General features: G+C 40.6%; 1 protein-coding gene across 4 annotated transcripts in view; it reads right to left on the bottom strand.

Moving 5' to 3' along the window:
• LOC114272435 (uncharacterized) overlaps positions 1-5,013 on the bottom strand; it is a 313,860-nt gene extending 308,847 nt beyond the window's left edge. For all 4 annotated transcript variants that reach the window (XR_014337392.1, XM_082882115.1, XM_082882116.1 and 1 more), the window contains exon 1: positions 4,912-5,013. The gene's annotated coding sequence lies outside the window, so the exon portion shown is untranslated. The remainder of the gene's footprint in view (positions 1-4,911) is intronic.
• Between the last annotated feature and the right edge of the window lie 21,400 nt (positions 5,014-26,413).

Here is a 26,413-nt window from a genome sequence, read left to right as displayed (position 1 = left end):
ATTAGCGTCTCAGCGTGTTCATGTCGTATCCATGTTGTGTCGATACTTCTCAGGCCCTGTTTGTTTTCAGAGATAGAATGGAGGAGATTCATAGTGAGGAGATTGATAGTAAGGGAATTAAGTAAAATTGTGTTTGCTTTGATGATAGTTGTTAGTGTACAGATTGTTAAATTATTTTTATATAAAAAAAATACAAATACATCAAGCATTAAACATTAATGTTCAAAAAAAATGCCCAACATGTAAAAAATAAAAAAATAAATAAAAACAAATAAAACAATGATTTTTACTTAACAAAAAATACAAAAAAAATAAACATTAATGTTAAAAAAAAAAAAGCCCAACATGTAAAAAATAAAAAATAGTCCAGCGGACTATTTTTCTAATACGACTTCCACCTCCTCCATCTCAATCCTCCTTTCAAGGCTCAATCTAATCTAGACCTCCATCTTAATTCCTTCTCTATCTTTCAAAATAAACACAACATTAGTGGGTCCCACCTCCATCTCAATCCCAATTCCCCCTCCATCTCTTACAACAAACAGGGCCATAGAGTTCAACCCAAAGGTCTCTAACTTTGGTCAATCAAAATTGTGTTCAAAGGAACAGAGTGCTATATCCATGACTACTACAAGAGAGGTCGTAGGGTACATTGCCCCTGAAGTATTCTCTGTAAACTTTGGGAATATGTCATACAAATCAAATGTTTATAGTTTTGGAATGTTGCTAGAAATGGTTGGAGGGGAGGGGAGGGGAGGGGAGGGGGGGGGGGGACACAAAATACACAAAAAAAGAGCAAAAATTACTTTCATGAATGGATTTACAAGCGTTTGGATCAAGGAGAAGAATTAGGAGTTCAAATTGAGAAAGAGATGCAAAGATTGTGAAGAAACTAACAATAGTGGGACTTTGGTGCATACAATGGTACCCAATAGATTGACCATCGGTGAAAGTTGTGGTGCAAATGCTAGAGGGAGATAAAAGCACTCTAACAATTCCCTCCAGTCTATTTGCCTCCATAAATCGAGTATCAACGAGGGGAACAATGGGTAGTACAACTTTTAATAGCAAGTTAGAAGTAATTTATAAATCAGAGTGAGTATAAATTGTTATATTTAATGGAAATTTTAATGATTGTATTGTATAATAGAAATTAAACTTCTTGTTCTCAGCAATGAGTGTAGAATTAATCGTGTATTTATGTATTACTATAAGCTTTTAATAATACACCTTGCGCATGGCCTTTGTATTAATAGTCATCTTTTAAGTATCTTCTCACTCAAAACTGTCTTAATAATGCAAACCTACATAACATCAATGGCAAACTTGCAGTAAATCTTTTCTCCTGTTTTGCTAAATCTACAATAAATTGGGAGGACTTCGAATTTACAAGTTCTTCATTGCATGGTTAAAACGGAGATCTCCATTTTAATACATAAAGTTATAACCCATTATTAAAATTCAAAATAAACAATCTATAATTGTTATGACATAGCATGCATTCCTTGGAATGTCTGAAAATTTTAGCATTTGGACTTGAGTCAAATCTCAATGCCCATTTTCTACCACATGGATTATTGCCAGAGAGACCAATCATCATCTAGTGAGAAGTTCTACTACATGGTTGTTAGGGTTACCCTTAACAACCACACCCTACTTGTCAAGGGTGAAGTCAAGATTTCATCCTAATGGGGGCCAACAGAAATTCAATAGAAAAGTTTCATACAAAATACATGATTTGTAAATGAAAACAAACATTCATAAATACAATAGGAAAAGAAATTGTCGAAAAGTTTATTTTATGGGCTCAAATTAAGTGTACATTGATAGTAAAATGTCTTTTAAGTGAAATCTCAAGAGATTGGCCTAGTGGCAAAACCTTGGGTCTTGGGGGTGTGCCCCCTCCAAGGTTTAGAGATTAAAACCTCTTAGGTGCTAACAATTCCTTAGGTTCATCGGACTAGAGGAAAACCCTTGAATTAATCGTGGTGTGCGGGAAACTCCTTGCTGAGGGCTGTACATCCCTAGGGATTAGTCGAGCTTTGATCCGGACACTCCAGTGTCAATCCCAAAAAAAAAAATGCCTTTTAAGTGAAGAATGAACAATCCCCAAAGCCATAATAAATATTTAAAATAAAAACTCCAAAATTTCATCAGAAGAAATTGTGACATGGAAATAAAATGTATAATTGTATAGAATAGAAAAAAGGAAGAAATCTCCACTATAATAATATATATTTAATGAAATATCCGAACACAAACCATAAGTGAAAGTTCTAGGGCTATAATCATTGTGAATTGTTCTCACTCCTTTGTCCTATTTACTATGAAGCTATGAAGCACGGACACGAACACGGATACGGACACGCATACGGACATGGACACGGACACGGGACACGACAATTTCTAAAAAATGAGGACACGAACACGGACACGGACACGGCAGGGGACACGACAATTTTTTTAATTTTTTGAATAAATATTTTTATTTTAATACATATTAATTATTTTATTTATTATATTTTTAAATAATGTGTTGTAATTAATTATTTTATTTTATTTCACATACATATGTTTATTTTTTTATTTATTAATATGTATAAATATATATTATCTTGTAATATGTTTTATCCATTATCTAATAAGTATATTGATGTTATATACTATATATTTATGTTATATACTATTAATACATATTATAAGTATATTTATAATAACTATTATATAATATATAATAAAATAATAATAGTTATTAGTCATATATATTATATATGAATATATAATAATAATAATAATAGTTATTATATAATATAATAAAATAATAATAGTTATTAGTCATATATATTATATAATAATAATAATAATAATAATAATAATAATAATAATAATAATAATAATAGTTATTATATAATAGTTATGAATATATAATAATAATAATAATAATAGTTATAATGTTATATATGAATCAAGACAAAAGGACAGACGGGAGAGAACCGAGAGAGAGGACACAGAAGCGAGATGATCGCGATCAGAAGCGAGAGAGAGGGAGACGATCGCGATCGCGAGCAAGAGAGAGAAGGCAAGAAAGAGAGAGAGCGCTCTGCGAAGGTAAAGGCGAGAGAGAGCTCGTCGAAGTCGAAGGGGCTGGATCGTCGATCGAAGTCGAATGGGGCTCTGGATAGTCGATCGAAGTCGAAGGGCTCTGGATCGTCACCGACCAGGTTTGTCCTCGTTTTCCCTTTCATTAACTCTTCTCGCCGTGTCCATGGCGTGTCCAGATTCTGGACACGCGTGTCCCCTGCAAAAAAATAGATTAAATTAAGGGGACACGCCAGATGCCGTGTCCCGTACGTGTCCCCGGCGTGTCCCCGTTTCCGACACCGCCACGGCTTCTATTTTGTCGTGTTCATGCTTCATAGCTATGAAGCACAGGTACGGGTACGAGTACTAGTACTGATACGATACAGGTACATTGATACGATAAAATTTAAAAAAAATAGAGTACGGGTACGACTTGGTACGCTTGTAAAAAAATATTTATTTTTAATTTACAGTAATGCAAAAAATAATTAAATGGTTTAATTTGTTAAGGTCCAACCTATAATTAACATTTAATGCCAAAAGGAAAAGTATAAATCAAAATTAAATGTCAATATATTAAACAACTTACAAACCATAATTTAATTTTAAAATCATGCTAAGCATAAAACAAAAACTAAAAAAGAAATCTAGTGAAATGAGTTGTATTTCTGTAGTAGAAGGAAAATATTGTTTCAACGGAGGTACGGTACGGCTTGGATATATACTAGGTACGTCTGGGTACGTCAAAAATTAAGAAGAAAAAACTTGGGTACGTGTTTCGTATACCCGGTACGTATGTAGAAGTATCACACGAGGTACGGTACGCCGGTAAGTACCCGGTATGAGTACGGCATATTTTTTAAAGTATCCATGTTTCATAGCCTATTTATAGAAATTGAGCACTGATTTAAAAGTTTTGTAAAATAACAAGACAATTTTACCTTTTAAAATACAAAGGCAAATATATCAAATTCTATATATCACAGCCTACACATCCAAAAAAACTTTCCTTCAAATTTATATAGGGCAATACATGAATTGTAAATTTAATTGATTAACGGTTATAATGCAGTGGAGGTTCTCAAGTGAGTTGTAAAGTCTTCACATTATGTAAGGAGAAATATCATTGGTTATAACCTCGGGGAGTAGGTCCTTTGCACTATACTACATATAGGATTTTCAAAAATCAAGGGTGGCTATGGCACCCAGGTCGCCCTCTCCCTCCCAAGTAAATATTGAATATAACAGTATATTACGTGGTTGTATCACTATTTAATAAATAATTTTATTTTATGACACAAATCACAATATTATTAAGTTAATAAAAGACGAGACTTGTCTCTCTAATTTCATTTGCAGCCTTTTTTATTGACAGATGATGCCATGTAAAATAATGTCACTGTTACCCTCAATATTTTCTCCTCCCCTCACCTCCCCTCACCCCGAAGAGGTTATTTGCTTGTGATGGAGCAATGCTCCACATCCTTTAAATTATCACTTGACACTCGTCAAGTTCTCTCTAAAATCAAACAATTAACATCAAGATGAGGCACTGCATAGTGATATAACAGAATTAAGAACATGCATCATCAACAACTCGGACAATTTTACTAGTAATAACTATGAACAATCAATACCGCAAAAAAAGTAACAACAATATAATTGATTGATTCAATCAATCATTTTTATTCATTAATTTGATCATATACTCAACCAAATTATAAACCTAACATCACATTTCAAGTTCCTAAATCCATCAAGATTTCAACATAAATAATAACAAGCAAACAAACAATCAATCAAAAAGTAATCACAAATCAGAGCACCGACCGTTCCGCTCCCAATCGCCGTAACGAGTGGGCTCGGGACCTCTAGGTCCTCCAATCTCACCGGTCTCTTTGTTCATATCAAAGTCATCATCTTCGTCTTCGTTGTCCTTTTCGTTTTGAATCTTCTCTTTGATTTCTGATTCCTCTTCTTCAAGCTTTTTAGGGTTAACTTGATCTTCTTGTTGAAACTGAGTCGAAGAGCAGATGAGTCGCCTCGCCGAGTTCGAACCGGAGAGAGTTACCGATTCAGATCTCGCGTATGAAAGACGCAATTTTGGAGCAGATAACTTGATTAGTGATGAGAATTGACGGCCCTGATTAGCTTGTTTGTTTTATCCTCTTTGTTGCTTTATACAGGAAGTGGACTGACTGATTGTATGCATCGCACAGTTCGGTGTTCTCCTGCGAGATGGAACGTTAACCCTTGGATGAATAATTGATATTTGATCTCTTAGATTTTAGATTTTTTAGTGTTTGCAAAATAATTTGGATTTTTTTTTTTTTAAATTACACTTGACCATTTATGTTTGGTTATTTTCTTACTTTAACTTTTAGGGTTGGTTTGGGATGTCCTAAAAAAGTGCACTTTTTGACTTATTGGTGGGTTTGGGTTGGGTTTGATGTGATGTGTTAGAGAGGTGATGTGATTTAAATAAGATGATGTGACTTAAATAAGATAGTGACTTTTTGACTTTTTGGCTTATTTAGTATATGCCAAACTAGCCCTTAAAGTTGTACTAGCATATCAAGCCATGCGACGCACGGACTAATTAAATAATTTTAAAATTAAATAATAATGTAAAATTTATTTAAAAAGTATAGAAAAATTATTTATAATGAATTAAATTTTAACTATTTTATTAAATTATATATATATATATATATTGCAATTGTCACGAGAAATCCTGTATTTTGAGATATTAATATTTTAGTGAGAGATATTAGCAGTAGTTTGATGGTGAGATTTTTAGATGAGAACCTAACTTATTTTCTCTATTTGTTTATCTCTTTTTAACTCCATTTCATTATTATCATTATTTATTTACTTTTTTTAGTTTGCTTGGGCTCCAATCAAATATTATTTTCTTTCTTTCCAAGCAACCTTTCTTTGCCTCCAAATAAACTATCTTTATTTCCCTCCAAGTTTACTTGGAAACTATTCTTTATTTTGCCTATAAATTTGAACTCATCATCTCAACTTCTTTCTATGGTTCTTCTTCTTGGTCCATTCGTATCTCTCTTTCTCTCTCTCTTTATGATCAAAATATATAATATAGATTAAGAGTATTTAGAGTGAGAGTTAGAATTTTATTCAAGGAGAGTTATAGATTTTGTTAAACTTTACATTCCTTTTAGATCCACAACCTTTGGAGATTTATGGTTGTGGGGACATATTCTTCTAATGACAACACGTGGCCAAGGTGGCACCGAAGTGCTAGCCAAGGTGCCACGTGTCTTAGTCATGATGCCGAGTTGATCTCGGCTAGGTCGAGGTTACCAGCGAAGATACCGAAATCCGAGATGAGCGGATAAGGGACAAGAGTCCTAGAATGGGAGAGGACCTCAGCTAGGATAAGGATAAAGCTCCTAGAGAGTTTATCTTTATCTATTGGAGAGTCCAAGACAAGCATTGAGACAGAGTCCAAGAGAAGCTAGGCTTCTACAGGGATCAGGTTTGTGCTAACTATAAAAGTAAAGCACCCACATGGGTCTAAGGTACGCTTTTTGCATTCTAAACAGTGAGTTAAGCACTTTTGCTATCTCTAAGAGATAAATGACTTGATCGTCGGAGTGCCTCCGGGTGGACGAGCAACCGCTAGAATCTTATCTTTTTGTGACAGGTCGTTCAGGCACAATCTATTCTACCAATGTTCTCCAGCTGAGTACCAGATTGGCAGTGTGGTCAGAAAACAGCACACACAATTTGGCGCCGTCTGTGGGAAAGGAAGGAGAATAGATGGCCAGCGACGGACAGAAAGAGAAGATTGGGGACGACATCCCTACTGGGAATGGTAAGCACATTGACCCTAACGTAGAGGGGAATAACTGTAACGAAGAAACTCAAGATCAGAATCCCGGAGAGAAGGACGTCGGCCAGGAGGGTGGCGTACCAAAGAAGTCAGACCGAGGCGGGTATTACAACGAGGACGACCTCCAGGTATGGAAAGATAGGTGTCAGCGGAGGGACGGAGAGATGAAGGGAATGGCGAATAAATTGGCGGACCTGCAATCGGTCGTCAATTTCATGATGTAGAACAATGTCATGCAGCCACCGTTCCTGTTACAAGATACGTCGATTCCAGTGGCCAAAAAAGATGCCCAGAAAGGGGGGCATAAAACAGTTCCTGCAGTCCCTCAGCACGATAGAACCATGGAACACTCTCACCGGCCTTCAAGAGAGGTTGGGCGAGGAGAGTCCATGAAGGGAGATTCACAGAGGACGCATCGTACCAAAGAAGCTGACCCCAAAGAACATCGGCATGTTCAAGGGAAGGAACTCGGTTTCAACACAACTAACGGAGAGAGGTCCAAGAGAACTCACAATGACACCGGAAGCAGCACGCCGAAAAGGCTCAAATCTGGAGATAGCCGAGCTCCTGGCCGGACCAAGAAGGGTTTGAGAGATTACCTCCAAAGGAAGCGATAAGATGCCGAGGTAACATCTCCGGTCAAACCAAGAACACCGTTCTCGGTAGAATTGGATAAATTCGAGGCCCCGAAGAGGTTTCACATGCCGAGGTTTCAGATATACGACGGTAAGTCTAACCCGAATTTTCACGTCAGCTTGTACCTAAACTCAATGGCATTATACACCGGGAACGAGTCATTGCTCTGCAAGGTGATCCCTTCATCCTTTGGAGAAATTGCATTGGACTGGTTTCACAAGTTGCCGAAAGGAACTGTGAAAACCTGGGAGGGCCTAGCTGAGATGTTCGTGGCCAGGTTTGTGATGAACAAACTACAGTCATTGAGGGTGGACTCCCTGATGGCTCTGAGAATTGGCGAGGATGAAAGCCTTAGGGCCTACGCCAAGAGGTATTATGAGGTGTTCAACCGAATACCAGGATGCAACCAAGAGGTGGCGGTCGTGTCTTTCAAGAACGGCCTGAAAGACGATTGTCTGCTTCAAAAATCTCTGGCAAAGACACTACCAAAAGGTATGGAGGAGCTCATAGCCAGGATAGAAAAGTATGCTACGACCGAGTGTAGACGTCCCCGAACGCCCTGGGAGGATGAATCCCGTTTTGTTCGTTTTGGGCTCACTACAGTTCGGACTCTAAAATTGTCACGGTTCTAAATCTGAACCAAAGAGTCCAAATCCGGCAAATCGTTTTTTTGAAAATAGATTTTTTGTAAAGAAGTGTCAAACATGGACTGCTTTGCCAGATACAGAGTCGCCACCTAAATATTTTATTTTGGGGAATTTAGGAAACCCTGACTCATTTGCCTAAGGCCACGTGTCCGTCATCACCAAAATTGCCTCGGCTCGAGAACTTGGGTACGATTGGGGAAGGTCAGCTATGAGCACCCTCGCTCGCCCGATCCGAAGATCGGCCTCTACTAACCATGATATCTAGTTTTGAAAACGTTATGCGTTCTTATTCCGGTTATTAGCCTAGATTTACTATGTGATGAGCACAGCATACAAATATAGACCGGATCGCCTGAATTGGAACGAAACATCTCATGTTTGTTTTGAAAACGGTTTGCTACTCGCAAGTAGGCTTAAAATGCAGATTTTGCCACCCTCGGGTGGGCTTAGAAAACATGATGATTTGCCACTCTCAAGTGGGTTTAAAACTCACAGTCAATGCATTATTCCAATTCAGATAATCCAACCTTCATCCACAGGCATTCAGCCAGTTATATCACATAAGCATGTAGCCTCATGGTAAGCATGCTATCATGGCAGTCACTCGCACACATGCAAGGATGCTAAAGCATAAACACTTACCGAGTACTCCAAGTCAAAACAGAAGCTATGTTAGAAATCATGCATTATCCTAACTATACAGAAATGCCTAATGCAACACATGCAAAAATGCAATTACAATAGGCTCGGCTATCCTAAGCATGGCATATGATGATGCTACAGCTAATACGTTTTCAACTTTGGAATTGAAATACAATGCAGTTAGTATGATGCGCCGAGCCCGGTGCATGCAAGATAGATGAATGAATGCAAACATACAAGCATAAGTATGCTAATTGAAACATGCCCTAATCTAACCATCATAAGCTAGTAAATAAAAGGGAGAAAGACGTGGGGTTGGAAGACATGCATCACACACACGCACACTTATTACAATACTGCCCTCGCTCGGAGGGTCCGAATAAATAATACAAGCCGCCTAATTAACTAACTCGCGAGCTAATTAATTATTACAAAAACGAATTAATAACTACCTACAACTAATTATTACACAACTTAATTAATTAACAAATTAATTAACTAACTAATGAAAGACAACAAACAAATAGGGAAAGTAGTAAACAATGCTGTTCCAGCTCTGTTTGAAGAAGAGGAGGGTATGCATGTTCGCTTGGGGTTCCTCGCCTTGAAACGCCTTCCGGTTGCTCTTTAGAGGCTCTGTTCGCAGGGTGTCTTCCAGTGCTTGTTGCTGAGACTTACCAAAACACTGCTGGAGAGTTCACCAGTGGCCTGCTGGCCATGAAAGGAGCACTGCCGGCCAACAACAGGGCACTGCTGGCCAAGGATGATGCACTGCCGGCCATCAGTGGTGCACTGTCGGCCACTGGTGTGCTGTGACACCAAACTGCAACAAAGCACAAAATAGAGAAAATGGAGGGTCTCCCAATGGTGTATACGCACTATGCCACCCCAAATCACCTCAAAATATCAAGGGAGAGGCCTAGTCGGATCCACGACCAGCAATCACGCATCCCGATGCATGATGGCCAAAGATCCAACTTGTGTAAATCAATATGAAAATGAATGCACAAATAAAGCAAGTAAAGCCTAGAACTCTGTCATGAATCATCAAGAGCTTCGGCGACCGAGAATTGAGACACGTTCCATCACTCGGAGTATGAAATGTCCCTCGTTCCTCGTGCTCGGATTAACACTTAATCCAAACAATGCAACATATAAGCGTGGCAAACATGCAATGTAACTACATGGCATACCCGGTACTAGCTTGAACATGCAATCATGCAATATGATTCTAAGCATGCAAGATGAAGGGTAATGAACATGCAACAACATGTAATGGAATTAGCATGCGACAACATGCAAATATGGAGCAAGCATACAACAATATGCAAGACAAGCATGCAACAACATGCAAGGGATGGACTTAAACCAAGATCGGCAACTCTCAACTAAGCCCAAATCAGTGGCCAAAGCGATGAATTAAGCTACAAAACACACTCAAGCATGTAAAATGCGAAAGGTTCATCAAAGGGGCTTAAAAGGGCAACTCTCAAAAGTGCCTAAGGAGTGACAAATGTGCAAGTGTGACAACACTAGATGCACTGAAATGAGATGATAAACGATGCCAAATCATCTAAATAGCTCAAGGATAGCACGCATGAATCACCGAAACACAAAGCTTGCAAGGCCAATTACACTACAACTATACAAAGCGTGAAGGATATGGCAAGGGCAACCCAAAACAGTCCTAGTACATGCTAATATGAGACTAAAACATGCATGGAAGTAAGCCAAAACAAGCTAGCATACAATGCTAAAACATAGGACATGCAAGGCTACAAAAGAGGCGATGCATGGCACCTATTGGAACCAATCATGGCATGACTTGGACAACATAAAACAGAGTTACATTATGGCATAACAAGACCAAAAATGCACTAAAATGATGAGCCAAAGGCTTAGGCTTAATGACATGCACAAAAGTCCATTCTTGAGGCATAAATGTCAAATGCAAGTGAACAATAACATTTCTTGGACTGAAATAGCATGTAGAATGAGGGCAATGCATGCAAACATCACATGTATGGCATGGTAGGGGCCTCAAAACCCAAGACTAGCCTAAGCATTTACACTATAGCTATACAAAGCATGAGCGATATGACCATGGCAGCCCAAAAAAGTCCTAGAGCAGCCCAAAATAAGCATAAAATCATGTTAGAGCAAAGCCAAAATATGCTAGGATGATGAGTCAAAGCATCATGCACAAAGGGCTAGTAAACAAGATTTGTTCTACACCTATATGGAGCATGCAAAGGATGATCAAATCAACTATGGATAGGGTCATGACATGCCAAATGATGACCAAATACATGCTGAAATGTAAACCAAACAAGCTAACATGACATGGCAAAGCATGGAGCATATGAAGCTAGTTTAGGGGATTTACACTACAAGTGTATCATGCAAGCATGGAGTGACAAAACTAACCCAAAACAGGTTCATGGCACGGTAAAACATCACCAAAAACCCACTGAAATGGACTCAACACAAGCTAAGCACACATGCTACTTTGATGAGCTATGAATGGAGTTACACTACACATACTAGATGCATGAAAAATATGACCAAACCAGCCATGGATAGGGCCAAGGCAGGTCCTAAAAGTCACAAAAATAGGCCTGAACCAAGTCTCAAAAATACATAGAAGGCTGGTCCTTTGGAAGGCCAAAAACACAAGCAAAGAGGAACCAAAAGAGAGGGGGCTACCCCCTCTGATTAAGGACCTCAAAACCACACCTTTACTACTGAAAATCCACTGGATTTCAGTGGTAGGAAGGCCAAACCAAGGCTAGCTCGGAGGCTCCAAGGTATGGCTTAAAACAAAGCCAAACAAAGCAAGAAAGGGGGTTACACACCCCTAACAGCAAAATGACCTTAACCAAACTTAAAAAGCACTTAAATACAAGACTTTTTTCAGTTATAAGCAAAGCCTAAATCAATATGCAAAGAGGGCTAAAGCAAGGTGCAAGAAAGTGCAAAAATGGGGAAAATGCTCACCCTTGAAGACCCTCTTCGAAACCAGCAACTTCAGGGGGTGGAAGCTTGCTTTCAGACCTCAAGAAGACCTCTCAAGAAGCTTGGTTCAATGGTGGTGGTGTATCTCTATGTGTTGTAGTGTAAAAGTGCAAAGAAATCCAATTTCTAAGCATAAAACTCAAGCAATATAGAGAGAAAGAGAGGTTTTGCTCTTCCAAAACTCTGAACCTCTGTCAAAGAGGATGGCATCCTCCTTATATAGAAGTGAAAAGCTAAAGCTTCTTCAAGAAGCTTTGCAAGGCCTTCATCCCTCCATACACGTGTATGGAGGGGAGCAAACAAAAATCCAGCTGGCTCAAAAGATCTGGAGGAAAACCAGCTGAGACAGGGGGGGTGCCGGCCATCATCAATGGCCGGCAGTGGCTCACTGATGGCCAGCAGGGCTTCACCAATGGCCGGCAGTTCCATGCCATGGCTGGCAGCGAACCAAAAGGTCCACTAAGAGAGGACCTAGCCAAGGTCCAAGAAAGGGGCAGAAAGGATACAAGGTCCGGGAAGCTCGAACCGATGACATTCCGCCGTGACAGTCGAGTACTCAGCGAGGAATCGAACTAGTTGTTGGGTGTACCTACAAGCACAACCAAGTCTTGAGGACGGTCAAAAATTGGGTATCTACACCGAGGAGGACACGCCGGGGACAAATGCATCAAAACAAGAGAAGAGAAACGGCTCGCCGAAGCGAGGCCGAGGTAATGGCGGATACAGTAAGCAAGAGACAAGACTAAGGGCTGCATAGGCAGTCACTACTGTATTCCGAATTCTGGTTTACAAAGTGCTGGAAAGAATCCAGAACCAGCCTTATTATAGAGCACCAGAGAAGGTACCTGGTGAATTTATGGAAAGAAGCTTGGGAAAGCACTGTGCCTACTACAATGAGGATGAGCATCTGACTCAATGGTGCAGAGCCCTAAAGGCACATCTGGAAAACCTGGTAAGACAAGGTCATCTAAGGGACCTGGTAGATGAGGCCAGGACAAGGGAAGAGCAAACGAGACTGCCTCAGGCACCGACAGTACCACCTCCTCCAGCACCACAACCGCAAGCAGGTGGGCCTCAAGTGATCAATGTGATTCACTCGAAGGTCAATGAGAACGAGATGTGTGGAGAGACTCAGAAGGTAAAACACTTGCAACATGTGTATCAGGTCCTGTAGAAGAGACCTATGGTAGACAAGTGCCAGGGACCAATGGTGTCTTTTATTGAAGACGACCTAGAGATGGTGCAACATCCGCACAACGATGCCTCGGTAATATCCCTCCAGATTAGAGAGTGCCAAGTGAAGCGCATCTTAATTGACCAGGGAAGCTCTTGTGACATCATGTATGTCAGGTGTTACAAGGAGCTTGGCCTTTACCAAGATGATTTGGAACAATCCAATGGACTAATGGTTGGGTTTAATGGAACGCCGACGTGGCCCCTGGGAGCAGTAAGTTTGAAGGTGCAGGCTAGCACCAAGAAAGTAAAAACTGAGTTCACCATAATTGGCACCCCCTCTCCTTACAATGTTATCTTGGGAAGGCCATAGCTGCATGCAATGAGGGTTGTTCCCTCGACATTACACCAGCTGTTACGGTTTCCAATAGAACATGGAATTGAGGAGGTTAGAGGAGATCAGGTGCATGCAAAGAATTACTCCATGGTAGCAATGAAATCCACTTGTAATGTACGAAAAGCAGAAACAACAGAGATTGAGGATAAGGATGTGGAAGTCCTGGAGGACGTTGGCAAAGAGCCAGCCGAGAAGAGTGAGGAGACCTTGAAGAAAATCCTTGTCCAGTAGAGGGATGAAGAGCACTTTTTCCTTCTTGGCTCGGGCTTGGCCAAGGAAGAGGAAAAAGAGCTAGAGGCATTCTTGAGAGCAAATATTGAGGTGTTTGCCTGGACGACGTACGAGATACCTGGCGTGTGACACTGAGGTCACATGCCATAGACTGAATGTGGACAGGTCGGCCAAACCTGTCATCCAGCGAGCAAGGAGGCCTAGCTTGATGCATGTTGAGGCAGTAGAAGAGGAAGTGGATAAACTCTTGGAGGCCAGAGCCATATGAGAGGTAAACTACCCGACATGGTTATCAAATACGGTTGTGGTGAAGAAAAAGAATGGGAAGTGGAGGGTCTGCATGGACTTCACCAGCCTGAACAAGGCTTGTACCAAAGACAGTTTCCCACTACCCAAGATTGACCAATTGGTGGATGCCACTTCAGGGTATGGAAGGATGAGCTTCCTGGATGCTTATAGGGGGTACCATCAGATAGCCATGTACCCCCCGATGAGGAGAAGACTGCATTTATATAACGACTCGGATTTTAAATTCACATTTGATTAACGTATAGTGGTGCCTGTCACCTTAAAACTTGTACAGTTGTCGGACTCTTGATATTGATGGGTTGGCAAGTGAACTTTAAATATTATAATTGAGGACCCTTGGGTGATGTTTGGAACCTTGATTGAAGCCTTAATAAGATATATAGATAAGATTTGATAGAAAGCCCCAAAATTGAGTTTGAGTTTTTGACCAGCCGTCACTCTTTTGCCCTTTTCTCCTTCCATACTTTGAATTTGAATGTGAGGTTGGAACCATTGGAAATCTTGTTTCTGGGGCTTCAATTTGGACATAAGAACGACCTAGAACGGAGTCCCGATGAGAGAGTTATGCCCGTTTGAAGTTTTCATATCTGTGTTGGAAGCAAGTCCGCACGTGCGGGGATAGCGGCGCACGTGCGGGACTGTGCGGGACAGCAACTCAAAAACGTGATTTTTTGATCATTTCTTGCATTTTCTTTTCCTCTCTTCTTCTCCCCTCCTCCATGTCCGAAACCCTAGCTCCCAAAACCTTGATTTCCTCCACTTTTATCAACAAATCCATCATGGATCTTGCATCAAGGATGGAGAACAAGAGAGGATCAACATTTTTCAACCAATTGAAATTCAAATTTGTAGAGGATTCTTCTCAAAGCTTGCTTTTCTTGCTTGAATCTTGAGGTAAAGGTCCTAGTTCTCCTTCAATGCTTACATTGATAGATAGATTTGTGGTATTTTGGAATATATAAATGCAAAAACTATATTTTGGGCATATAGTGTAAATCATGAAATTTTGGGGTTAGGGTTTGAAATGTTGGGGTTCTATTATGGGGTTTGGATTATGGTTTATGGATTATGGACCTAGGGTGTGTAATAAATGGAAAGATTGGAACAAAAAGTAATGGGTTAAGAAATTTGGATTTTTCTTAAAATTTCTAGATTTTTCTTGAAACCCTAGGTTGATTTATGATGATAGTCAATGATTTGGCCCAAATTGAAAGTTGAATCATGAAATTGGTAGGTTGAATTATATATGTACAAGTTTAATTGGAATTTGGTTATGTTTGAAAATTATGTTTAAAAATTGCGAATAAACTTTGTTATGAGCAATGTAAATCATGTTATAATGAGAAGGAAATTGGGGGAAATGATTTATTAATGATATAGATGGCATAAACTCGATGATGGAATGTTGAAATGGTATTTAAGAATTCCTCATGAATTTGAGTTGAATCATGTTGATTTAAAAAGTATTTTGAGATTATTGTGTTGAGTTTGATTTTTGGCTTAAAAAAAAAGGGTTTTCGTAAATAGGGATTTAAATATCAACCATTTTGCTAACACTAATGGGTTTCCACGTTATTTAACTCAAAGAATATGATTCGGGTGGGTGTGCCATGAAATGGGAATGGTGGGGGTTTCTTTGATGAAAACCCTAGAGATTGGGAATTTTTGGAAAATATGGGAAGTTTTGATATATTGAAATGGGTGTGTTGTTTTAAAAATTATTGTTGAATAAATGATGATATGTAGTTGTGGAATGACAATTGTTGTGCACTATGGATAATGATTGTAGCTATGTATTAATGGTTTTTTTTTGGTGATCCCGTAAAAGAACAGTGAAGAGGGGTAATGGAAGTTATGGAGGTTGACATTATTGTGGAAACATTGGAAATGGAGAAAATGTTATGAGATATTATGTATTGCATCATGTTCTTATTTGATTCATTAATACTATTGCATATATTGAAATAAATGGGAAAATGCTTACTTTGAAAAGGATAAGGTTGTAATGAGAATTATGGAAATGTAAATGGGGTAAATACGTGGTAAGTCCGGAGATGGGGTGTAGTTGATTTTATTAAGTTGGCCTTGAGTGTCCAGGGTGAAAGACCTGAAAGCCGCGCGGATAGGTGTCGAGCCTTCCGGTTAGCACCGGTAAAAATGACAGTTTGGTAGTGTTTGTTGAGCCTACTTGCAGACACCAGCCTAGGGATTACCGGTGTCGTATTTACCGCCCCTTTTAAAGTAATGATGGAAGTTTGAAATTGATGAGATCATATGATGACATTAAGAACATGGTGATTTTGAAACAATGCATTGGAACGGATGTTTTTCCTCATTGATTTATCTTGGCATAGCATTGCATTTACATTTACTTTTGTGTTGAGGAAAAAGCATAACTATGTACATACTTTGTGAGAATACTCTACAGAACTTGGAAATTTATTTTAAAAGAATGGTTGGTTTTCGAAAATGGTTTTTGGGAGTTCACATCCCGCCGTAGTAAGCCGGCAAAAGGTGGATTGTGTTGAGCTATGTGTTGAGAGGTAAGTTGAGTTGATGATGTTTTTTTTTGTTGCTTGTGATGAATTTGTGAAATTTCATATTGATGTATAATTTGGTTTTAAGAGGAAATGTGCATGGGCATTATTTGTAAATAATGGGAACTAGAAAAATAGATATGAGGATTATAGATTATGATGATAAACTTAATGAAGTAGTTGTGTTAACAAAAGTAAATTGTGAGAGTTGTTCCTTAATTAAATAAAGGATTGGCTTGGAAGGGTTTATTAACATTGTGTTTTCTTGAAATGAAACTTTGTGGGTGTAATTAACGGGGTGAATTGAGCATAGGAGAATTGTTGGCAAATCAAAAAGGAACTTGAACTTGAAGTTATGGGGTTTTAAGTTAAAAATGAAGAGTAAAAGAGTAGAATGAAAGGAAAAGAGGAACATTAAAAATGGAAGTTAAATGAGAAATATTTTGAGAAATGGGTTATTAACCTTTAAATGATGTTGTTTCTTAAATACAGTTGTTTCACAAGGATCTATGATTTTTCTAAAGTTAATGGATGATTTTAATGGCTGAAGGTTTTTCTTACAAGTGTTTAAATTGTTTTTGAGAAAAAGATACCTTACTTATGATATTTTGAGATTATGAAATGTCACCCTACTATATGGTATCACCCAGCATGCATGATCATTTTTATCTGTGTGTTAGTTATTGATTTAGAACTGTGAGATTCCTACTGGGCATTAGTGCTCACCCGTTGTTGTTGTATCTTTTTACAGGAAGAATGTTTGGATTATCTGATTGAAGATGTACGGCGTTCTTGAGTCATTTGTATAACTTCATGGTAGTTGTAAAAGAAATGGATTTGTATTTGTATTCATTTATTTGTAGCTTCGCGGCAGAAGCATTGGCATGTATTATTGTTGTTGTATTCATTGAGAGAGAGAACATGTATTATCGTATTTCTGTTACTTAAGTGTAATAGATATTTGTATATGTAGAAAAAAAAAATATGGACCTAAATTTATAGGCTTTGGTAATGTTTTCGTGTAATTAAAATTCGGGGCGTGACAATTTATCACCCCGGAAGGGCTATATTGCTATAGAGTAATGCCTTTCAGGTTGAAAAATATAGGAGCAACTTACCAGAGATTGGTGATAAAGATGTTCAGACATCTGATAGGCAAAACGGTGGAGGTATACATTGACGACATGATCATGAAGACCAAGAAGCCTGAGGATCATCTAGAAGACTTAAAGGCAGTTTTTGACATCCATAGAACATACCGGCTCCCACTCAATGCATCAAAGTGCGCATTAGGAGTTGGGTCTGGTAAGTTCTTAGGATACTTGGTTACCAGAATGGGCATTGAGGCAAGCCCGAATCAGATCAAGGCCATCCTAGAATTAAAAAGCCCAACATCGGCCAAGCAAGTGCAGATGTTGACCGGAAGGGCTACAACCCTGAATAGATTCATAAGCAGAAGCTCTGACAAGTGTAAACCTTTCTTTAGCCTAGTAAAGAAAGCCACAGACTTCTTATGGACAGAAGAGTGCGAAGTCGCCTTGACCGACTTGAAGAAGTATTTGACCACAGCTCCAGTTCTCTCAAATCCAGTACCTGGAGAGGAGCTGTTCTCATACTTGACAGTTTCAGAACATGCAGTGAGTGTAGTAGTAATCAGAGAAGAGAAGGGAGAGCAAATGACAGTTTACTATGTGAGTAAAACCCTAGCAGATGCAAAGACCAGATACCTACCCTAGGAGAAGTTAACACTGGCTTTAGTAATGGCTTCCAAGAAGCTGAATCATTACTTTCAAGCCCACAAAACTGTGGTGTTAACTGAGCATCCTTTAAAGTCCTTGTTGCAGCAGGGAGATCTGACAGGCAGAATAACCAGATGGGCAGTGGCCTTGGGCCAATATGACCTGGAATTCAGACCTAAAACGGCAATCAAAGGCCAAGTTTTGGCCGACTTCGTGGCCGAATTCACACCAAGCGCCATTATACATCTGGCTCCGTTGAGCCGAGGTATAAGACGTCCAAGTGAACAAGGAAAAACCCAGCTGGGCATAACAGAACAAAGGAAGGAAGAGAAACTCAGGCCCTACAGTATTTACGTCGGCGACTCCTTCCGGCTGTTTGTTGATGGGAGTTCAAACCGACAAGGAGCGGGGGCAGGAGTAGTGCTAGTATCTCTAGATAGGCAGATAATGGTACAATCCATTCATTTGGGGTTTAAGGCCTCAAACAATGAATCAGAGTATGAAGCACTAATCGCAAGATTAAAGCTGGTAGTAGTAATGGAAGCTAACGAGGTAATAGTCTTCTGTGACTCCCAGCTTATCGTCAACCAGGCAACAGGCGAATATGTAACCCGAGATGAAAGGATGTCGGCCTATGTAAAGGAGGTGGGCAGACTGGTAGCCTCATTCCAGAATTGTCGACCACAGCAGGTTAGCCAAGATGACAACAACCATGCTAATGCTCTGGCCAACCTGGCTAGTGCAATGAAACCTAGAGAGGCAAGGACGCTAATGGTTGACTACCTGTCAGGTCCAAGCATAGAACCACTGAACACAGAGCATGAAACAATGTGCGTAGAGATGGGACCAAGTTGGATGGATGCGATAATAGTATTCCTTAGAGATGAGAAACTGCCAGATGATCACAAAGAGGCGCACAAGGTCAGACTGAAGTCGGCAAGGTTCAGTCTAACAATAGAGGGATATCTCTACAGAAGATCTTTTACTGGACCCCTTTTGAGGTGTGTGCATCCTTCACAAGTTGAAGACTTTCTGTATGAAATACACGAAGGAGTATGTGGAAGCCACGCTGGGGGCAGGTCACTTTCTCATAAGGCCATTACTCAGGGGTACTGGTGGCCCTACATGCAGAAAGATGCTAAAGCTTATGTCAAGAAGTGTGAGAAATGCTAGAGGTTTGCACCTTTGATACATCAACCAGCAGCAGACTTGAACCCAGTGTCCAGCCCTTGGCCATTTGCCCAATGGGGCATGGATCTTGTTAGATAACTGCCTCAAGTAACTGGACAAAGGAAGTTCCTACTAGTGGCAATAGATTACTTCACCAAGTGGGTTGAAGCTGAACCCCTTGCAAAGATTCGAGACGTTGATGTAAAGAACTTCATATGGAAGAACATCATCACCAGGTTTGGGATCCCAAAAGCAATAATATCAGACAATGGTATGCAATTTGATAGTAAGCTAATCAAGAGCTTCTGTGCAAAGTACAAGATCAAGAATTATTACTCTACTCCAAGCTTTCCTCAGAGTAATGGTCAAGCAAAAACATCCAACAAGGTTATCTTGGATGGGATCAAGAAGAGGCTGGAAATAGCAAAGGGAAAGTGGGTAGATGAGTTACCCAGTGTACTCTGGGCATATCAGACGACACCGAGAAGATCAACTGGGGAGTCCCCATTCGCCATGGCTTATGGCACAGAAGTAGTTATTCCACTAGAAGTCGGCATCCTAGGGATCAGAACCCAGAGAGTAGAGAATGGGACCAATGAGGCACTCTTTGCCGAGATTTGGACCTATTGGAAGAAAGAAGGGAGAAAGTAGTAATTCAGCTGGGGGCATACCAGCAGCAGCTTGCTAGGGCTTACAACAAGAAGGTCAACCCACGAGAGTTTGAAGTTGGGGACCTCGTCCTAAGAAAGGTCGTCGGCAACAAGAAAGACCCCAGAGAGGGCAAGCTTGGCCCAAACTGGGAGGGACCTTATAGAATTATCTCGGTCCTGGGCAATGGAGCGTATCGGCTTGAAAATAGTGATGGCAAAGAGTTGCCAAGACCCTGGAATACTTGTAACCTAAAGTTTTTCTATCATTAGATTTCTTTTTTGTTTTTTAAAGTTTTTTTGTTATTAGCCGAAGTAATAATAAAATTTTAGTTCAATTTTCGATTACAAACTTGTGTAAAACGATTTGGCGATGTTTCTGATTGAAACATGAAGAATAACTTAGACTTATTATATGACAGAGTTGAATTATACTCGCATATAATAGAGTTGAACTAAGTTGGCGATGTTTCTGATATTTCTGATTGAAACATGACGAATAACTTAGACTTATTATATGGCAGAGTTGAATTATACTCGCATATAATAAAGTTGAACTAAGTTGGCGATGTTTCTGAGTGAAACATGATGAATAACTTAGACTTATTATATGACAGAGTTGAATTATACTTGCATATAATAGAGTTGAACTAAGTTAGCAATGTTTCTGATTGAAACATGCCGAATAATTTAGACTTATTATATGGCAGAGTTTAAATTATACTTGCACATAATAGAGTTGAACTAAGTTGAATTAACCTATATTAGTTAGATTAACAAGAAGACCGAGGTTGATGACCTCGGCCAGTCTCTGTTTGAATCTAATCTCGGCGACAACATCATTGGTACATGCTTAATGAGAACCCAAGTGGAACTTAAGTTCACATTAGGGGGCAGATAGCTAAAGAATAATGCTGGGGAGTTGGGATTTACAAGCTTAAACACTTGTTGAAATTTTTAAGAAAAATTTACAAGATTGAAGTTAAGCCGAGGTTATATTCAAGGAAGGCTGGTTTAACACTTGTTGAAATTTTTTAAAAAAATTTACAAGTTGAAGTCAAGCCAAGGTCATACTGAAAGAAGTACCTATGTAATTGCCGAGATTATTATTTTGCTAAGACTTGGAAGATATTGGAGACAAAAGTCTTGATAACTGAAAGTGAAGTGACAAGTTTTAGATAAACACTTGTGAAAATATTTTCTACAATGTTTTCAAGTGTTAAGCCAAGGCCGAGATAAGCAAAGATTGAAAGTTGTTAATCCGAGGAGGCTGTACAAGAAAGGCATAAACTGAAGACATGCAAAATATTCTAAGTATGGAAGCAGTAAAGCATACAAACATGCAATCACATTGAAGGAAGAAATTAGAGAATGCATTTAGATAAGGAAAGAAGGCACTTCGGCCTGACATTGAAGAATAATTGTTCAGATTACAAAAAGGCACATCGGCCAAATAAAGAGGTAAGCATTGTTCAAAAATAAAAAAAGTACTAAGTACAGAGGAAAAGCTTCAAGATTAGACTATTCGGCATCATCAGCTGGACCGGTTTGGGGCTCGAAAGACATTTGAAAACTCTTCTCGACAAGCTTTTCAACCGCGAGCTCGACATCGATCTCTTGAAGAGTCTGGTCGATGCTTTTCTCGGTGATAGGCATGTCAAATGTTGTCTTCTCAGGGGCGGCATCTTTTGAGACCTTGTCCTCTTCATCCCGAGTCAAGTCCAAGACTTGCTCATTTAGAGTTGGGGACTTGGCCCCAACAGCTTCTTCTAGGGATGGCAATTTGAACCCGGCCCGACAGGGACCCGACCCCCCGTCCCCGATAAGAATGGTTTTTCCCCGAAAAATATCCCCTACGGGCCAGGGATGGTATTTAAAAATAAATCCCCGGTGACATTCGGGCAGGGGACGGTGATACATATTTCATCCCCAGCCCCGGCCCCGCCCCTCGCCCCGGTCAGCCCCGAATTATATATATATATATGTTTAGGGTGTGGTTTGGTTGAACACAACACTCTTTAAATATTATATATATATATATATGTTTACACTCACTCTCTCTTATCTCTTACACACACTCTCTCTCTCTCTCTTGTCTTCTCTCATTTCCTCTTCTGTCCAGTGGCGACAAAGAGTGCGATCTTCTCTCTCTCTCCAGTGGCGACGGTGCATCTCCTCCTCCGCGGCAGTACGCACACCCTCCTCCGTCGCCTCCTCCTCTGGCTTCGGCTCCCACCACCACGACAGATTTGGACAGATCTGAGTAGATTCCATCTCCTCCACACCACTGCAGCCCTTACATCTCATATCTCAGATCTGAGAAGATCAGATTCCGCCATTTATGTATATACATATATGTGTGTTTGTATTGTCACTGTGTGTAATCTGTCTGTCTCCATATTATTATTATTATTATTATTATTATTATTATTATTATTATTATTATTATTATTTTATTATTATTATTTTTTTTTTTGTGGTTGATGATGTTGTCGTTGATGAAAATGATGTTGAGGGAGCTACGGGGATTTTCCAAGGTCGGGGAAACCCGATCCTCGTTGGGGGCGGGGGTGGGGGGGTGATGGGTTCCTCGTCAGGGATCGGGGACGGGGACGGGGAGTTTTATAGCTTCGGGGATCGGGGACGGGGAGTGCGATCCCCGGCCCCGCCCCGCCCCATTGCCATTCCTAACTTCTTCCGTCTTCTCAGCCTCAGCTTCATTCTCAGACTCAGCTTCGTCCTCGGATTGTCTTGGAGTAAGGAGTAATGGCAGGATGAGTCGGCTTTCGTCTTTAAGGGGAGAGTCCTCGGGGATAGCTAGTTCTTTCAAAGCAGCCATCCAGCCAAGGGAGAAACCTTTGTTGCATGCCTTCTTGACCTACTTATTGTAGTCCTCGCGGACATCGGTTGCCCCCTTGGAGTAGGCCTTCTCGTCCGCCGCTTTGATCTTGGCCTCTTTTGTGGCCAAGGCAGCCCAGAGCTCGGCCTGGGCTTTGGTTGTTTTTGCTTCGGCCTCCTTCTTTTCAGCTTGAAGAACCTTGGCAACGGTCTCTACAGTATCTGTCTTTTCCTCGGCCTCGTTCTGAGCTTTCTTGGTTGCGTTGGCCTGATCTATCAAAGTCTTTATCTTGGCCTCGACTCTGTTGACGGTCTTCAACAAATTAACAGCTTCATTGGTCTTGTTGATCAACTCCTTCTTGATGTTGAAAGCCTGCATCGTGAATGAGTGCGTATGCTGGATTACCTGGAAGAAATGGACAAAACAAAAGTTAGTAAAATTCCCTAAGTATGGAAAAACGGAGAATGAAAAGTACCAAGTGTTAGAGGCTTACTTGCACGGAGTACTACAACATCAGAGCGAAGTTTTCATATTCGCTGGCCTTGGCATTGTGCTCAAGGTCTTCTGGAAGGATCAAGGTAGTAGAGAGGGCAATGCTGACTTCAATGTCAGTCGCGCTATCGCCGACTCTGACTGGCTTGTCCTCAATAGTGATTAGAGTGGCCTAGGGGGCATCTGATTTCATAGACCCCGAGATTGTCGCAGACTCTGACCTCGGCTTCTTTGAACGGGTTGATTCAGAGGGAGCAGCCTTGACAGGCCTCTTTTCAGTGGTGGAAGCACTTTTTCCGCCTCAGCAATTTTGGAGATCGACAAGGTGTCCTCAGAGTCGATCTGAGTTACCGTTGCCTTAGGTTGGGCTTTCTGCAATCTTTTTGACTTTGGCTTTGGCTAAGACTGGGATGGTGAAGGTTGTGCGGTGACAGAGTTGGGGATGTCGGCTATAAGGTCATCTGTTATAGCCTTCTTATGACCCATCTCGACGGCGGCTACAGTTCGATGTCGGCGTTTGCGTTGAGAAGGTGGAATTAGTTGTGGGGCAGAGGTTGATGGCTGCTCTGCTGGATCAGATGTTGATCCTTGGTCAGGCCTTGATGATTCAACTTGTGGAGTTGTAGCTGAAGGAGGAGACTTGCTTTTTCTTGGGACGTTGGGAAGTACAGATTTGTAAGTAGGGATAAAATTCAGAAGCAAGGAGCTTTGCGCTGATTGATGGGCTAGTTCAGTAGCTTCTTGAAGTCCTTGCTTGGGAAGAATGTTTTGCGAAATTCCTTTGGTGGCTGAGGAAGCACTGCAAAATAAAACAAACAGACGTTAGAGCATACAAAAATAACAAAGTAAGAAAGACTTGAAAGCAAGTAAAGGTGACATATGGCTCTTACCATCTTCCTCTCTGAAAATTGTTCGGCTTAGGGGCAAGAGGTGAAGGTCCTCATCTGGTTAGAATTCCCAGTTGCCCGAGATGATGAAATAATCGTCCCCGACACCCTTGTTGGAATCAGGGAGGTCGGCGATGAGTTTGTATTACGTCGACCTCAGCTTGAGGTAGTAAATGTAGCCTTTTTCTAACTTAAGGCCACACATGGTGTAGCAGTACTGGACATCGGCAAGAGTAACCCTAGCGTTCTCTTTTTTGGCTAAGGCAATTATACCATTGATAACTCGGTAAGAGTTAATGGCAAGCTGCGTTGGGTTCAATTTGTAATAGTGAAGGACTTCTCGGAAGAGGATATCAATGGGGAACCTAAGTCCAAACTTTATGAAGGCTACTACTGGAAAGGGCATAGAGTCGTCTTTGGGCATGATGGAGTCCTCCTCTCCAGCTAACCTGAGATGAATGTCGGCAGAAATGGAAAACTCCTGCCTAAAGTATTCTAGCCTAGTTGGTGTGTCTACTCTCCACCGCCACATACCCATGACATCGGCTTAGGGGGAAATTGGTTGGATTTCAGGAGGAAGTGGTTTGTTATGGTTTAAAGGACCTCGGCAAAACCTGCATGTATACTGGGGCAAGAGTTTTTGAGGATCTAAGGGGAATTTGTTTCAAATTTTCCTAGAGTTTGGAGTTCTGAAGCAAATCCCAATCCTAGAGTTGCTAAAGCAGGAGGATTAAAGGCAAGAATCTGGAGAAAAATAGCAAAGAAACAGAAACAAGAACATGATTTAGACTCAAGAAGACGAGTAGGAATTCAAAGAACACTGAGCGATGTGTGTGAACAAGGCCAAGAACAATGGCAAAATAAACAAGCGTATGAGCGATGTGTGCATAAAGGTCATGAATCAAAAGCAGATTGAATAAACACGAAATTGTAAGGCAGAACATGCTCAAACATGCGAATGATGAAGTTTAAATCATAGACAAAGACTGAAGAACATGAATGTATTCATCGTGGCAAGAGGCAACAAAGTTTGAAACTAAAAAGGAGGGAAACAGTGACTTACCACAGAAAATGACGCCGATATGAGATTCGCCGGAGTCTGACGGTGGAAAGAGGTAGAGCGGAACGAAGAGAGCTTCGCCGAAAGAGACAAATGGAGTGGTTGCAGAGCTTGAGAGCTTGAAAGCAATGGAGGATTTGGGAGAGAAAGTTTGAACAAAAACAAAGATGCAAAAGTGAAATGGCGAAGAGAGAGGAAAGTGATTTTGTCAAAACGTGAAAAGGCGGCAAATCGCAATTAGTGTACCTAGGATGACGTGCTTGTCAGACGACACACGCAGGTGCGATGCGACTTAATGGCGCGTGTTAGGTACGGTTCAGTGGGGAAGAGACGCGTGGCGAAAACGGTTGAAACTATGGTGCGTGACAGCTCATACGCGTGCTGAAGCTCTTGGAGTACTTGATTTAATGAAGCAAAGAGCTCAGCTAGGAGGACGATCTCGGCTAAATGACTTGAACAAACTTGGTTATTGGTTCTAAAGCATTGGTGAAACAGATTACAGGTCTTGGTCAAGTGAAGCCGACAAATGATGACCTCGGTAATTAAGGATAGAGCCAGCTTAGCCGACATGCTATATGGTTTGAAGATATAGGTTCCATCACCTTAGGATGCTGAGGTAATACAACCTAGGGTGCAGTTGTGGGGACATATTCTTTGAATGACAACACGTGGCCAAGGTGGCACTGAAGTACCAGCCAAGGTGCCACGTGTCCTGGTCATAACGCCGAGGTGATCTCGGCTAGGCCGAGGTTACCAGTGAAGATACCAGAATCTGAGATGAGTGGATAAGGGACAAGAGTCCTAGAATGGGAGAGGACTTCAGCCAGGATAAGGATAAAGCTCTTAGGGAGTTTATCTTTATCTATTGAAGAGTCCAAGACAGGCATTGAGCCAGAGTCCAAGAGAAGCTAGGCTTCTACAGGGATCAGGTTAGTGCTAACTATAAAAGTAAAGCACCCATATGGGTCTAAGGTACACTTTTTTGCATTCTGAATAGTGAGTTAAGCACTTTTGCTATCTTTGAGAGATAACTGACTTGATTGTCGGAGTGC

This window comes from Camellia sinensis, chromosome 8 (assembly GCF_055761805.1).
Source record: "Camellia sinensis isolate YWXY chromosome 8, ASM5576180v1, whole genome shotgun sequence".
NCBI lineage: Eukaryota > Viridiplantae > Streptophyta > Magnoliopsida > Ericales > Theaceae > Camellia > Camellia sinensis.
Note: the sequence above shows the minus strand (reverse complement) of the source record. Positions and strands in the feature narration are given on the sequence as shown.